This window comes from Pleurodeles waltl, chromosome 2_1, assembly GCF_031143425.1.
Source record: "Pleurodeles waltl isolate 20211129_DDA chromosome 2_1, aPleWal1.hap1.20221129, whole genome shotgun sequence".
Taxonomy (NCBI): domain Eukaryota; kingdom Metazoa; phylum Chordata; class Amphibia; order Caudata; family Salamandridae; genus Pleurodeles; species Pleurodeles waltl.
This window is the reverse complement of record NC_090438.1, coordinates 526,497,400-526,512,866: the sequence shown is the minus strand read 5'-3', so window position 1 is coordinate 526,512,866 and position 15,467 is coordinate 526,497,400.

Here is a 15,467-nt window from a genome sequence, read left to right as displayed (position 1 = left end):
TGAACAACACCCAAGGGCCCCTGCCACTAGCCGGGACCAAGAACAGCCATCCACCTCCGCCGGCGCTAGTGGACAGGAGGCCCCCGCACAGCAGCAGCCCACCAGACCCCCACCTCCTGCAGGAGAAGAACCACCCCGCAAGAGGGCCCTGAGATCTCGCAAGACAGAGTAGGATGTCAAGACCCCCGCCAGCAATGGATACCACCTGATGTCATCCCACTGTCCCACATTGTCACCCTGTCCATCCTCGAACTGCCCATGCTCCATCTCTCCACAGGCCTCTGGACAATGCACCTGTGTGACTGTTACTCTGGACTCTGCCATGGACATTCCTTCACCATAGCCCCCACCCACTTGAAACCACCCATCCCATTTTGAGCACTTCAATAAACACCTATTTTGCACCAAAATATCAGGAGTCTGGCTGTGATTTCAATAGATTGTAATTGACATGACAGTGCAAATATGTCCTTGTACATGGTGAAGTCAACAAACAGCTGCCACAAAGCTGTAGTCCATGGGGAAACGAAGCACAGGACTCGTAGTGGGGACCCCAGATCTGAAATAGGGAGGGAAAAGCCAAAACTCAGTCATCATACACTGGGGCAAATAGACAGGCAGCAGAGATGCTGCAGAGTAGTTAACTTTTACTAAATTATCTTTGAAATGTTACCTGTGTCCTATTGGAAGTACTGTTCAATGATTCTGTCCCTGTTGTCTGTTTCAGCCCCGTCGTCTTCCTCCTCGTCACTCTCCTCAGGTTCCACCGCTGCCACAACACCACCGTCTCGACCATCCTCCTGCAGGAAAGGCACCTGGCGGCGCAAAGCCAGGTTGTGAAGCATGCAGCAGGCCACGATGATGTGACACACCTTCTTAGGTGAGTACATTAGGGATCCACCGGTCATATGCAGGCAGCGAAACCTGGCCTTTAGGAGGCCAAAGGTGCGTTCGATCACCCTCCTAGTACGCCCATGGGCCTCATTGTACCGTTCCTCTGCCCTGGTCCGGGGATTCCTTACTGGGGTCAGTAGCCACGACAGGTTGGGGTACCCAGAGTCCCCCACTAGCCATACACGGTGTCTCTGTAGCTGTTCCATCACGTAAGGGATGCTGCTATTCCTGAGGATGTAGGCGTCATGCACTGACCCTGGGAATTTGGCATTTACATGCGAGATGTACTGGTCAGCCAAACACACCACCTGGATGTTCATTGAATGGTAACTTTTTCTGTTCCTGTACACCTGCTCCCTGTCTCTTGGGGGAACCAAAGCCACATGGGTCCCATCAATGGCACCAATTACGTTGGGAATATGTCCAAGGGCGTAGAAATCACCCTTCACTGTAGCCAATTCGCCCACCTCAGGGAAAATGATGTAGTTCCTCACGGATTTCATCAGGGCAGACAACACTCTGGATAACACCTTTGAAAACATGGGCTGAGACATCCCAGAAGCAATTCCCACGGTTGTCTGAAATGACCCACTTGCCAAGAAATGGAGTACTGACATGACCTGCACCAGAGGGGGAATCCCTGTGGGTTGGCGGATGGGGGACATCAGGTCGGGCTCCAGCCGGGCACACAGTTCATGGATAGTGGCACGGTTAAGACGGTAGGTCAGGATAATGTGGCGTTCTTCCATTGTCGACAGGTCCACCAGCGGTCGGTACACGGGAGGATTCATCCGTCTCCTCGCCCAACCCAGCGGACGGTGCCTAGGAAGGACAACATGGAGCACACAGTCAGGCAACCCACAGGTACGTACTCACAGCTAGCACAGTATACGATTCTCTATGCAGTGAATGGCGTGTATGAGTGGCTATGCAAGGCCTAGGCCTGTGTGACGCAGTTGAAATTGAGCCATGTGGGCCCTGGAAATGGCGGCTGCCTGACCTGTGAAGTGTGACAATGGGATGTGAGGTCAATGCGCTGGCGTGGCACACCGCGGCGGGCGGCGGGCCAAGACCGCGGCGCGAAGCCGCATTGGTTAACATTGAAGCCTATGGGTTTCAGGAGCCAATGGCGAAGGGCGCCGGCGGTGGCGGGACGCACCGCCGCGGTACGCACCGCCGCGGACGTGACCGCCATTTTCTATCTACTTATCCACTTGCGACTTGAACTTTCACAGGAGAGGACCTATACTGCAAGTGTTGCTGTGACCTCGGTCTGGAAGGGACAATGGCTGCTGCGACTGGGGAAAGGGCCCCTGCCTTCACTGGAGAGGAGTTGGAGAAACTTGTGGATGGGGTCCTCCCCCAGTATGCGCTACTCTACGGTCCTCCAGACCAACAAGTGAGTTTAATTCTATCTGGATTTGGGGCCACTGGCTGGCTTGGGGGCCTGGCGGGGATGGGGGGCATGTTGGGCATGGCGGGGGGCCTGGCGGGGGGCCTGGCGGGGATGGGGTGCATGTTGGGGCTGGCGGGGGGCCTGGCGGGGATGGGGTGCATGTTGGGCATGGCGGGGGGCCTGGCGGGGGGCCTGGCGGGGATGGGGGGCATGTTGGGCATGGCGGGGGGCCTGGCGGGGGGCCTGGCGGGGATGGGGTGCATGTTGGGGCTGGCGGGGGGCCTGGCGGGGATGGGGTGCATGTTGGACATGGCGGGGGCCTGGCGGGGGGCCTGGCGGGGATGGGGGGCATGTTGGGCATGGCGGGGGGCCTGGCGGGGATGGGGGGCATGTTGGGCATGGCGGGGGGCCTGGCGGGGGGCCTGGCGGGGATGGGGTGCATGTTGGGGCTGGCGGGGGGCCTGGCGGGGATGGGGTGCATGTTGGGCATGGCGGGGGGCCTGGCGGGGGGCCTGGCGGGGATGGGGGGCATGTTGGGCATGGCGGGGGGCCTGGCGGGGGGCCTGGCGGGGATGGGGGGCATGTTGGGCATGGCGGGGGGCCTGGCGGGGGGCCTGGCGGGGATGGGGTGCATGTTGGGGCTGGCGGGGGGCCTGGCGGGGATGGGGTGCATGTTGGGCATGGCGGGGGCCTGGCGGGGGGGCCTGGCGGGGATGGGGGGCATGTTGGGCATGGCAGGGGGCCTGGCGGGGGGCCTGGCGGGGATGGGGGGCATGTTGGGCATGGCGGGGGGCCTGGCGGGGGGCCTGGCGGGGATGGGGTGCATGTTGGGGCTGGCGGGGGGCCTGGCGGGGATGGGGTGCATGTTGGGCATGGCGGGGGGCCTGGCGGGGGGCCTGGCGGGGATGGGGGGTATGTTGGGCATGGCGGGGGGCCTGGCGGGGGGCCTGGCGGGGATGGGGGGCATGTTGGGCATGGCGGGGGGCCTGGCGGGGGGCCTGGCGGGGATGGGGGGCGTTGGGCCACTGGAAAGGAAAATGCTGAGTAAGTTGAACGTGGTATTTCTCCCTCCCTGTACGTGTCACATAGGTCCGCGCCCATGAGAAGATCGGGATTTGGCGTGCCATCGCCAAGGAAGTCCGGGGCCTGGGGGTCCACCATCGACGGGGCACCCACTGCCGCAAGAGGTGGGAGGACATCCGCCGCGGGACCAAGAAGACCGCCGAGTCTCTGCTGGGGATGGCCTCCCAACGTAGGCGGGGTGCCTGCCGTCAACTGAGCCCCCTGATGTTCCGGATCCTGGCGGTGGCCTACCCTGATTTGGATGGGCGCGTGAGGGCAGCACAGCAGACACAAGGGGGTGAGTACAAGCATCATCTACTCTGTTGTCGTGCAGTGGAGGTGTCTGGGTGGGGGAGGAGGGCTGTGGGTCCCCCTAGGCCAGGGCGATATCTGTAGGCTGGGCACCCCCGTAAGCCCCTGTGTCCCCAGCCACCACCCTCAGTAGTGTGTCAGTACAGCCATCCCTGGGCCGTGTCATCCATGGGTGCAGTTGACAACTCTAGGCGTGTAGGGCATGTTCCACGGAATGCGTAGCGGACCCCAAGTGCGCAACTTAGTGCAGGGGGCATCTGTGTCTGTCATGTCCGCTAACTGTACCGGAGATCCATGTACTCAATATCCCTTTATTTCTCTCTCCCCCCCCCTTTTTGTTTGTCTTTCTGTGCTTGTGTGCATCAGCATCATCAGGCGGAGGAGAAGTGGCATCGGGGCAGGAGGGAGCTGCATCTCACATGGCCCAGGAGGGCCATGCCACAGAGTCAGACTGGACCAGTGAGACGGAGGGCGAGGGGAGCTCCACGACGGGGACGACTGGAGCCTGCAGCGACACGGACACGTCCTCGGAAGGGGGCTCCCTTGCGGGGGTGGCACCATCCGTGCCCCCCGCCATTACAGGTACAGCCGCCACCCAGCGCACCATCTCCGCCCTCCCAGCAGCCCCTCCGCGTTCGCCCCGTGCCCGCTCTGCCAGGAAGCCGGGCATCTCCTTCGCCCCAGGCACCTCAGGCCCTGCCCCTGTTACCCCCGCTGCCCTCAGTGAGGAGGTCATTGACCTCCTCCGAACGCTCATTGTTGGGCAGACTACCCTTTTGAATGCCATCCAGGGGGTGGAGAGGGAGGTTCATCGCAGCAATGCGTACCTGGAGGGCATTCATTCGGGTCAGGCTGCCCATCAGCGATCGTTCCAGGCTCTGGCCTCAGCACTGACGGCAGCCATTGTCCCTGTCTCCTGCCTGCCTCTACTAACTCCCTCCTCCCAGTCTCCTGTTCCTCTGCCTGTCCCACCCACACCATCAGACCAGCCTGCACACACCTCAACACCCAAGAGAAGCTCATCCAAACATAAGCACCACAGATCACCCAGACATTCACACACGCAACATTCCGATGCAGACATGCCAACAGTCACTACCACCTCTGTGACCCCCACCTCCTCGTCTCCCTCCTCCCTCCCTGTGACGTCTACACTCACACCTCCATTCACCTCACCATCAGCCAGTGTTTCCATCACCAGCACACCCTCCACTCCAGTCCGCACACGTGCAGTCACCATCCCCACTGCCATTTACACGTCCCCTGTGTCCTCTCCCACTGTGTCTGTCACCCCCTCTTCCACACCACACAAACGCAGCCACCCACCCACCCAACAGCCATCCACCTCACGACAGCCTATCCCTCCTGCACCTGCACCCAAAGACAGCAAACGTGACTCACCTACAACCACATCCTCTCCCTCCACTCCCATTCCCACTGTACCTACCACTCTCCATTGTCCCAAGAAGCTCTTCCTCGCCACTACTAACTTCTTTCCTGACCCTGAGCCCCCCCCTCCTTCTCGTCGGGGTAAGAAGAGCACCTCAGCCACCACCAGCCCTGCAGCCCCCTTGACAAGGGTGCAGGGGTATTGGAGCCCGCCAGCCCGCATGTCTGGATCTTCGCCCAGCAGCAAGGGGACAGCCAGCCCACCCCCTGGGAAGAGGAGCAGAAGGCGGAAGGGGCGCCGCAGGAGCCCGCCTTCTACATCCCCCCCGGACACCACCCAGAGACAGTCACCAGCCACAGCTCCAAAGGGAGGCAAGGGCCACAGGCCGACGACTAAGGAGGGCAAGGGCAGCAAGTTGGAGAGGTCAGGCAGCAGGCCTGCTGCCCAGGAGGAGCCCACAACCCCCATAGCCGCTGCCCCGGGAGGAACCGGCACAGCTGCCCCGGGAGAGCCCACCACCCCCATAGCCGCTGCCCAGGGAGGACCCAGCCCAGCTGGCCAGGAGGGCCCCACCACCCACAGCCCAGGTGGGCAGTGAAGGAGCACCATCCCCGCTGCCCAGGAGGGCACCACCAGGCAATTAGCAGTTGGCCATAGACCGTCCGCCGTCTCAAGAACCGCTGAACTGGGCCCCGCCGTCTCAAGAACCGCTGAACTGGGCCCTTCAAGGCAAGAACCGCTGAACTGGGCCCTTCAAGGCAAGAACCGCTGAACTGGGCCCCGCCGTCTCAAGAACCGCTGAACTGGGCCCCGCCGTCTCCAGAACCGCTGAACTGGGCCCCGCCGTCTCAAGAACCGCTGAACTGGGCCCTTCAAGGCAAGAACCGCTGAACTGGGCCCCGCCGTCTCAAGAACCGCTGAACTGGGCCCTTCAAGGCAAGAACCGCTGAACTGGGCCCTTCAAGGCAAGAACCGCTGAACTGGGCCCCGCCGTCTCAAGAACCGCTGAACTGGGCCCCGCCGTCTCCAGAACCGCTGAACTGGGCCCCGCCGTCTCAAGAACCGCTGAACTGGGCCCTTCAAGGCAAGAACCGCTGAACTGGGCCCCGCCGTCTCAAGAACCGCTGAACTGGGCCCTTCAAGGCAAGAACCGCTGAACTGGGCCCTTCAAGGCAAGAACCGCTGAACTGGGCCCCGCCGTCTCAAGAACCGCTGAACTGGGCCCCGCCGTCTCAAGAACCGCTGAACTGGGCCCTTCAAGGCAAGAACCGCTGAACTGGGCCCCGCCGTCTCAAGAACCGCTGAACTGGGCCTCGCCGTCTCCAGAACCGCTGAACTGGGCCCCGCCGTCTCAAGAACCGCTGAACTGGGCCCTTCAAGGCAAGAACCGCTGAACTGGGCCCCGCCGTCTCCAGAACCGCTGAACTGGGCCCCGCCGTCTCAAGAACCGCTGAACTGGGCCCCGCCGTCTCCAGAACCGCTGAACTGGGCCCTTCAAGGCAAGAACCGCTGAACTGGGCCCCGCCGTCTCCAGAACCGCTGAACTGGGCCCCGCCGTCTCAAGAACCACTGAACTGGGCCCTTCAAGGCAAGAACCGCTGAACTGGGCCCCGCCGTCTCAAGAACCGCTGAACTGGGCCCTTCAAGGCAAGAACCGCTGAACTGGGCCCCGCCGTCTCCAGAACCGCTGAACTGGGCCCCGCCGTCTCAAGAACCGCTGAACTGGGCCCTTCAAGGCAAGAACCGCTGAACTGGGCCCTTCAAGGCAAGAACCGCTGAACTGGGCCCTTCAAGGCAAGAACCGCTGAACTGGGCCCCGCCGTCTCAAGAACCGCTGAACTGGGCCCTTCAAGGCAAGAACCGCTGAACTGGGCCCCGCCGTCTCCAGAACCGCTGAACTGGGCCCCGCCGTCTCAAGAACCGCTGAACTGGGCCCTTCAAGGCAAGAACCGCTGAACTGGGCCCTTCAAGGCAAGAACCGCTGAACTGGGCCCCGCCGTCTCAAGAACCGCTGAACTGGGCCCCGCCGTCTCAAGAACCGCTGAACTGGGCCCTTCAAGGCAAGAACCGCTGAACTGGGCCCCGCCGTCTCAAGAACCGCTGAACTGGGCCCCGCCGTCTCCAGAACCGCTGAACTGGGCCCCGCCGTCTCAAGAACCGCTGAACTGGGCCCTTCAAGGCAAGAACCGCTGAACTGGGCCCCGCCGTCTCCAGAACCGCTGAACTGGGCCCCGCCGTCTCAAGAACCGCTGAACTGGGCCCCGCCGTCTCCAGAACCGCTGAACTGGGCCCTTCAAGGCAAGAACCGCTGAACTGGGCCCCGCCGTCTCCAGAACCGCTGAACTGGGCCCCGCCGTCTCAAGAACCGCTGAACTGGGCCCTTCAAGGCAAGAACCGCTGAACTGGGCCCCGCCGTCTCAAGAACCGCTGAACTGGGCCCTTCAAGGCAAGAACCGCTGAACTGGGCCCTTCAAGGCAAGAACCGCTGAACTGGGCCCCGTCGTCTCAAGAACCGCTGAACTGGGCCCCGCCGTCTCAAGAACCGCTGAACTGGGCCCTTCAAGGCAAGAACCGCTGAACTGGGCCCCGCCGTCTCCAGAACCGCTGAACTGGGCCCCGCCGTCTCAAGAACCGCTGAACTGGGCCCTTCAAGGCAAGAACCGCTGAACTGGGCCCCGCCGTCTCAAGAACCGCTGAACTGGGCCCTTCAAGGCAAGAACCGCTGAACTGGGCCCTTCAAGGCAAGAACCGCTGAACTGGGCCCCGCCGTCTCAAGAACCGCTGAACTGAGCCCCGCCGTCTCCAGAACCGCTGAACTGGGCCCCGCCGTCTCAAGAACCGCTGAACTGGGCCCTTCAGGGCAAGAACCGCTGAACTGGGCCCCGCCGTCTCAAGAACCGCTGAACTGGGCCCTTCAGGGCAAGAACCGCTGGCCCTTTGGCAGACGTGGCAGGGCAGGATCTATCTCGGGCAGGGCTGCAGGATGTCCTCTGGCCAACTTGCCTCCTCCAGTGGCAGTGGGGTCTGTTATGGACTGTATGGACTGTGGCTTTGCTCTCCCCAGGATGGCCCAGTGGGCAGGCCACCCACTGTATGGACTGTATGGACTGTGGCTTTGCTCTCCCCAGGATGGCCCAGTGGGCAGGCCACCCACTGTATGGACTGTATGGACTGTGGCTTTGCTCTCCCCAGGATGGCCCAGTGGGCAGGCCACCCACTGTATGGACTGTATGGACTGTGGCTTTGCACTCCCCAGGATGGCCCAGTGGGCAGGCCACCCACTGTATGGACTGGATGGACTGTGGCTTTGCTCTCCCCAGGATGGCCCAGTGGGCAGGCCACCCACTGTATGGACTGTATGGACTGTGGCTTTGCTCTCCCCAGGATGGCCCAGTGGGCAGGCCACCCACTGTATGGACTGTATGGACTGTGGCTTTGCTCTCCCCAGGATGGCCCAGTGGGCAGGCCACCCACTGTATGGACTGTATGGACTGTGGCTTTGCACTCCCCAGGATGGCCCAGTGGGCAGGCCACCCACTGTATGGACTGTATGGACTGTGGCTTTGCTCTCCCCAGGATGGCCCAGTGGGCAGGCCACCCACTGTATGGACTGTATGGACTGTGGCTTTGCTCTCCCCAGGATGGCCCAGTGGGCAGGCCACCCACTGTATGGACTGTATGGACTGTGGCTTTGCTCTCCCCAGGATGGCCCAGTGGGCAGGCCACCCACTGTATGGACTGTATGGACTGTGGCTTTGCACTCCCCAGGATGGGCCAGTGGTCATGGAGTCCCCTCATGGATCTGGCGTCGTGTACTCAAGTGGCTGAGGTGCCCCCCCTTCCCTTCCCCCTGAGGTGCCTGTCCTATTTTCTTTCTGATGCCCCTGCAGTGTTCTCTCCGTGGAGTTCTTGTCGTGGGACTGGGCCTTGCCCCTTTGCACAGGACCCCTGTGATCCACGGACAGTGGTTGGACTACATTTAGTAGCTGTATATATTTTGTACATAGTTTATTTATTTATTTGGATTACTGGTGTCCATATTTCAATATATCTGGCCGTTTATGATCTCTTCTTTTGGTCTTTGCATTATTTCGGAGGGGGGTGGTTTGTGGGTTGTGACAGTGATCTGTGGGAATGCATTGATGTGTGTGTTGTAGTGGGTGTGGGTGGGTGGGTGTGTGCCGGTAATCTTTTCCCTCCCCTGTGTCGTAGGTGCAGTACTCACCGATGTCTTCCGCGCCGCCGGGCGTGCTCCTGGTATATGAGGAGGAATAGGAGTGCGGGGATGACCTGTAACTCTGGCTCCATACTGCCGGAATCTCGCGTGGAGTGCGTAGAGGTGAGCGTTTTCCCGTTCGTAGTCTGTTTCCGCCGTGTTCTTATCGGCGGTGCTCCCGCCCCGGAAAAGGTGGCAGATTGGTGGATCGTAATAGGGTGGGCGGTACTTTGTCTGCCGCCGGGCTGTTGGCGGGAACCGCCGCGCTGTTTGTTTGTACCGCTGTGGCGGTCGGAGTGTTAAGTTGGCGGGCTGTGTTGGCGGTTCCCGCCAGGGTCAGAATGCCATTTTTAATACCGCCGGTCTGTTCGCGGTCCGACCGCCGCCTCTCCGCCGACCGCCAAGGTCAGAATGAGGGCCATAATGCCACAAAAAGTAGCATTACACCTCTGTGTAAAAATGGAACACTGAAAAGCAATAGGGCCTTGTAAATCAGGCCTCCAGAGTCATGTATTCTGCATCCTGCACCACACAACATAACAATGAACCATCTTGTGTGTATGTGTGCTAACAGGAAGGTCTACATTTCACCAAAACAACACTCAGTCCAGCAATGCAGCCATTCTTGCAGCTATGCAACAAGGAAACCTGAGATGCACGGATGAGTGTTGTCCTACAAGAAGGGAGAAAATCCTTTCTGCTCACATGCGCACAATGTTGTTCAATCTCACAATGGGTGGTGCAGGATGCTGGACACATCACTCAAATTGTCAAGGAGGATGCATATGGACAGCTCACTCCCTACTGTCACTCCAAAAACACATGTAGGGTGGCAAATGAGTCAGTCAATAACTAAAATATCTGTAAGAATAAATTCCATGTACATCTGAACATCTCCACTTGTGGAGTGAGCACAAATCTGGTACAAGGCCCATGTCCTGCAAAGTTCATTCAGTCAGGTCAATAAAAGGGGTACTGTGTCGGGCTGCTCATTGGGAAGACGGCCCTGCAATGCCCCAGGGTACTTCCGGATCGGGAACAAGTGACCCAGAAGCGGACGTCACATCCTACAATGACAGAGAGCGCCCAGCCGGAGGAGGAGTTTTTAAACACCACAGCGATCGCTGCCAGGAGAGAACGGATTCTCCCAACACCACGGACAGCGATGCGCTGACCTCAATGGAAGAGCACCAGGAAAACGCCGAACCCAGGACTCCAGAGGAGACACCGGCAAGAGGACTGCTCCGATGCCCGGCAGAAGGAGACATAGGCCCTCATTACGAGCCTGGCGGTCTGTGACCGCCAGGCTCGCGGTTGGCGGGAGCACCGCCGACAGCCTGGCGGTGCCCCTTAGGGCATTCTGACCGCGGCGCTTTGGCCGCGGTCAGTGCAGGAAAACCGGCGGTCTCCCGCCGGTTTTCCGCTGCCCGTCAGAATCCTCCAAGGCGGCGCAGCATGCTGCGCCGCCTTGGGGATTCTGACACCCCCTACCGCCATCCTGTTCCTGGCGGTTCGCCCGCCAGGAACAGGATGGCGGTAGGGGGTGTCGCGGGGCCCCTGGGGGCCCCTGCAGTGCCCATGCCAATGGCATGGGCACTGCAGGGGCCCCCGTAAGAGGGCCCCGCTTGTATTTCACTGTCTGCATAGCAGACAGTGAAATACGCGACGGGTGCAGTAGCACCCGTCGCACCTTCCCACTCCGCCGGCTCGATTCCGAGCCGGCGTCCTCGTGGGAAGGTTGTTTCCCGCTGGGCTGGCGGGCGGCCTTAAGGCGGCCGCCCGCCTGCCCAGCGGGAAACTCAGAATGCCGGCCGCGGTCTTCAGACCGCGGTGCGGTATTCCTGCGGCGCAACTTTGGCGGGCGGCCTCCGCCGCCCGTCAAAGTTGTAATGAGGGCCATAGTGCACAAACCGGCTACGCTCTAGGAAGAGTGTGGCCTGACCAGGTACGATCCGACGGCAAAACTAAGGGAAATAAAGGGAGTCGGAAGAGCAGGGGGGGAGGGGAAGAATGAGTTTATGAAAATAACTTTTCAGTTTGGCCTTTGATATTTTCTCGTCTTTGGTAGTTATTTTTTTGTTTTTTTGTGGTGATTTAGATTATGAGCAGGGTTTGTTTAATTTGTGTATTTACATACTTATGGAACAAAGGGCTACTATGGGTGGACCGTAAAAGATTGTGTGGGTCAGAGCAAGGACAGATACAATGGAAAATAGAAAGAGAAAAGAAGAAGCAAATAGGCCAGTAATAAAAGTTAAAAGAAAGAGGAAAAGGCAAGAGATGAAACAAAAGAAAACCCTAACAATAGGCAGAAGAAGACAATAAGATAGACAATAAGAAAAGCCCAGTACTGGAAGGAAGACAACACAAAACAAGGCATATAAAAGCAGCAAAGAACTGAAAGAAAATACAAATACAAGAAAGGACAGTCACACAGAGTGGGAGAGAAGGGAGAGAAATAGGAGAACAGTAGTTGTAATGCCTACCTACATACCAACCTTCTTGTATTCTTCTTTTTTTCCATGTGCCTCCTGAGTCTCCTTCTAGGTAAAGGAGAATAAAGAAAGAGAAAAGAGTGAAGACCCGTGGGAAAGCAAAGACGAAGGTTAGACCAAACAGAGAGCAAAGAAAAGAGGTACAAGACTGTAATACCCTCTAACAATCAATAAACCATTATAAAAAAGATCCTTGTGCATCTTCATTACTGTCACCCTGTTACAGGTACATATGTCAAAGACTATGATGAAAATATCAAGGTGGGTGTAACACACTGGGAACTGTGGACTGGCAGATTGTGCAAATGGTGACTACACAGAAATGATGTTCAGGTGGCATAGGGTGCAATTAGGGGTCCACAAATGTGTGCCTTGATGTGGGGGTCTGTACCATGTCACTGAGCCACAAGTAAATGATGAGCCATATCAACAGCCATTAAAGTCAAAGATTGACCTTTCACCATCCCATTGCAGATGATGATGCCTTATCTCCTGCGGACCTGCCTGTCCTGGATTTTACAGATGATATGGATGACCAGCGGCTGACCACCAATGATGAGACTCTCCAGGATGTCCTGGGTTCTTTCCAGATACCACCTCCAGTCACAGGGCGGACGCACAGTGTTGTGGGGTCTCCACATGAACCACCCAACTACCAACACACAGCACCAACCAGTTCTGCCACAGCCCTGGAGTCTGAGGTCCCAGACATTACCTTTTAGAGGACAGAGGTTAGAGTCCAGAGGGAGCTGGCACAGCAGGTGCAGGTGGGGATGGAGACCATGATAGGCAGCCTAGAAGGAGTGCAAATGTGCTTCAGTCCGAATAAGGACAACTCTGCTGCCATCAGAGCCACTCACTCCCTGCTACATGGACTCCAGCAGTCCCAGGCCTACATAGCTGCTGTCATGAGGCAAAGGCTTGACCAATTGCCCTCCCAAATTGCCAGCAGCTTGTTTGATAACAGGCTGCAGGCTATAGAAAATGCCATGGAGTCCATTCAGCGGGAAGTGGCCTCCCTTGGGGAAATCACGGCTGTCTACCACTGTGATGCAGCAGTGGTGTTGCGAAATCAGCAGTTCCTCCTTGCTGGAGTGATGCCTTATGTATTCCCACAAAAGGCATCTGCCGGGAACTTTGATTCCACATCTCTATCCCCTGTTGTCTGTGTGCCCCCTCAACTTCAACAACAGCACCACCCATGGCGCAGGAAGCACCACACATATCAGAGGATGGAGATGTGGAAGGAACAACATTCACACCAAAAACTGCCCCGTAGCTCCAGTCTGTGCCACATGGACAGTATCTCTTAAGTTCTGTGCTTAAGATCATGCCAGTGTTGTGACAGCTGTCAATGTGTCCTCTTCGCTCTACCACTGTTGACTTATCTTGTACGGACTGTCATTTCCTACCAATTGCTAATTTGGCCATCTCCTCACTAATGCACACTTTTCCTACACATGTCTAATGATAAGTCCCTCACCCTTGGACTCTGATTGAATATTAAATGCTCTCATGGGGTGAGTGAACAGTACATTGCACAGCACTGGAAACAGAACTCACACATGTAAGTAAATTACCATATTCACATGTATCATGCTCTTTTTTCAGTGTTCAATCAACTCATATAAATATTTACATTGTGTGAAGTTATGTCAAGGAGTACAGATACAAATGACATGTGTGGCTTACTGACACAAAGGCACAAAATAGGACAAACATGATAAAGGTCACTGATAGAATTGTGGACTACAACCAACTTTCTGAGCCTTCAAAGCATGTATTGAACAGATATCCATGCAAGTTGACATATGTTATATATGGTTCATAACTCAAGTGTCTGGAAATTTCACTGATGATTGTACCAGTACAAAGAACATGTGAGAAACTGAAGAGGCATATTTAAGACTGTGATGGGCAGCTGTTAGTGTGCCAGTATCCATTCCCCAAATAAGGAGGAGTTTAATGTGCTAAACTTTTCAAGAATGATTGTGACAGATCTTAGCGATGACAATTGATGTTGCATTATTACCTTTGTATCCATACACAATCTGAGTGTCAGGAACTGCGCTGAAGAGAACGCCTTGAGTAGCTGATGTCATACCGCATTCAATCAGACAGCTCCTTGGTCGTAGGGGGATACACATAGTCATATATGTAAATCAATACTGAATGCATACCCTAAGGCATTTCTCTAACTTGACCAGTGCAAACATAAGAACACCCAGTCAATCATAATGGACACATAATTGTCTAAAACTAACTGAATGTATTGGTACTTAAAAACACAACGTACTAAAAACCTAAACTAAGCACTAACTTACACTAATCTAATTCATACTAATTTTTCTTAACCTACCCTATAGTTTTGTATCCTAATCTAAACTTATCCTAGACATGTAATGCCACACAATAAACATTGTTCCCCCACCCCGTTAAGAGACAATGGCCCTCATTCTGACCCTGGCGGTCGGCGGAGAGACGGCGGTCGGACCGCGAACAGACCGCGGTATTAAAAATGTCATTCTGACCGCGGCGGTCCCCGCCGCGACCGACCGCTACTTCTCCACTCCGACCGCCACGGCGGTCATGACCGCGGGGCTGGAGTTTGCGCACTCCGGCCCGGCGGTCGTCCCAAGACCGCCAAGGGTATTATGACCCTGCCTACCGCCGCGGTTTCTTGCGGGCGGGAACCGCCGTGCGAACCATGGCGGTAAGCACTATCGGGGCCAGGGAATTCCTTCCCTGGCACTGATAGGGGTCTCCCCCACCCCCCACTACCCACCCGAGTCCTCCCCCCACACCCTCCACCCCCCTGCCACCCCCCAGAGGTGGTACGAACCCCCTCCCCACCCCCACCCCGACATGCACATACATGTACCCCGACATGCACACACCCCCAACATGCACATATACACACCCCCTACACACACATACACAACGGGGACACATACCCGCACACATACATGCCGACATGCGCACCTGCCGAACAGCACACATTACCCATAGACACAGCAGCACCCCCCGCCCGCATACACGCACTCACACACCCCCTCTACACACTCACACGCACACCCCCATGCACGCCCACATCACACAACACCCCCCCACCCCCTCCCCTCACGGACGATCAACTTACCTTGTGCGTTGGTCCTCCGGGAGGCGACGGGAGCCATAGGGACGTGACCGCCAACAGAAGACCGCCAACAGAAGACCGCCACACAGAAATGTGGGTCGTAATTCTGTGGGCGGTGTTCTGCTGGCGTGGCGGTGGAGGTTGACCAGTCTCCACTTTCCCGCCGACCGCCAGTGTGGCTGCTGGCGGTTTTCCGGCGGAACGCTCCCAGCGGTCAGAATGCGCACAGCGGCACACCGCCGCGGTCGGCGGTCTTCACCGCGGCGGTAACTCAGCGGTCTTGCGAAAAGACCGCCAAGGTCAGAATGAGGGCCAATATATGAGTAGGACAACATGAACTAAAGCTACACATAGACTAACATTACCTATAGCCTAAACAAATATACATTTGTTTGTAGTTTTTAATTTTATGTATGTTTTTTACTTAGAGCCCCACACATAGCCCCCACCACCCCAAAACTAAAAATAAAAATAAAACCCATCCCCCAACTATACTAACTAATTTATGCTACCTAACCTATAACTTCCCACCTAAAACCTACTAAAACTATTTACAATACAAAATA